Raw genomic sequence first — 1,744 nt, 5'->3', positions numbered from 1 at the left:
CATCACAATTTATTCCGCTTGATTCTCACAATTTTATATCCTACTGTGTAGACTTCGATTGCCCACATACCTATAAAATTGCAGTGTCATTAGGCAGCAAGCAAAACTATTCATTTGTGATGGCCAACAGAGGAGAGAACAAAATAAAAAACACTGATCTATAGCCTCTACTGGAAGAAAGAGGTTTTATATTGTACCTATATAGGGAAATCTTTTCTCAACCTTTGACAAATCTGGCTTGAAAATCACAACTCCTTTTCCTTTGTGGTACAACACAACACATTTCCAAGAGTCTTATGGAACAACTTGCCTGCTTTATCTCAGTTTGAATTCTTAAGGAAATGTTCATTTTATTTTAAAGAAATGCTAAATCAATCTAAAACAAAGTCTTTTGATGTGTAAGTATGAACAGTTCAAGGTTTCAACTTCTTCCTTGTTTAGGCTTGGGAGGGGGCAAGTATCCAGGAATTTATCCATTTCTTCCAGGTTTACTGGTTTATGTGCATAGAGCTGTTTGTAGTAATCTCTGATGGTAGTTTGTATTTCTGTGGGGTCAGTGGTGATATCCCCTTTATCGTTTTTTATTACATCTATTTAATTCTTCTCCCTTTTCTTTTTTTATTAATCTGGCTAGCAGTCTGTCTATTTTGTTGATCTTTTCAAAAAACCAGCTCCTGGATTTATTGATTTTTTTGAAGGATTTTTTTGTGTGTCTATCTCCTTCAGTTCTGCTCTGATCTTAGTTATTTCTTGTCTTCTGCTAGCTTTTGAGTTTTTTGATCTTGCTCCTCTAGCTCTTTCCATTTTGATGATAGGGTGTCGATTTTAGATCTTTCCTTGCTTCTCATGTGGGCATTTATTGCTATAAATTTCCCTCTAGACACTGCTTTAAATGTGTGAAAAGTTGTTGCTTAATTTGAGTAACTACTTTATTAACTGGAACAATATAGGGTGGATGAGTATTTTTATTTTTTCTTCAAGTTATTAACACTTAAATAGAGATGAAGTGAAGGAGTAGGGGAAGAAAAGTATTAAGAGCATGATAGATTCATAATTATTATATAATCAGCATTTCAGGAAATACCTGTGATGTGGAAGATGATGACAAGGCATGTCATAAGACTTAAGTGTTGGAAGAAGATGTGGCATGATAAGTGTTTCAGATAGAGAAGAGTAAGCAAAACTCAAAAAACAGAATACCATGGGGTGTATTAAAGAATAGCTAGTAAGTTTATATAGTTTTTGTTTAAGGCATAAACATGAATCAGATATGATCTAAAGGCGGAGTTATCTAGCAACACAAGAGGACTGATAAAAGAAAAAGTTCAGCTGAATTAAATTCAAAGGAGTTTAAGCAACGAACAATTCGTGAATCAGGCAGCCCCAGAATAACAGCAGATTCATAGAAACTCCAGCGCAGCCACGCGGTGGAAGAAGATTTTTAGACAAAAAAAAGGAAATGACCTACAGAAATCCGTACTGACGTACAGAATGGCTGGATTGGTTACAGCTCAGCATTTGCCTTATTTGAATACCATTTGAACACTCAGCAATGTATGAATGGTTGAAGTATGGTTGCTGGGACTAACCAAGACTCAGCTATCGTTACAGGTGCATGCTCCTATGTTAGCTTTTCAATTTTGTCTAGGTTAAGGTAGGTTGCAGTTGGTCCACAAGGACTCAAATTTAGAATTATGGAGTCTTTCTTAGGCTATATTCAGTTCACTTTAACAGGATGGATTAG

The sequence above is a fragment of the Cebus imitator genome, unplaced genomic scaffold (assembly GCF_001604975.1).
Source record: "Cebus imitator isolate Cc_AM_T3 unplaced genomic scaffold, Cebus_imitator-1.0 Scaffold644, whole genome shotgun sequence".
NCBI lineage: Eukaryota > Metazoa > Chordata > Mammalia > Primates > Cebidae > Cebus > Cebus imitator.
This window is presented reverse-complemented; position numbering follows the sequence as displayed.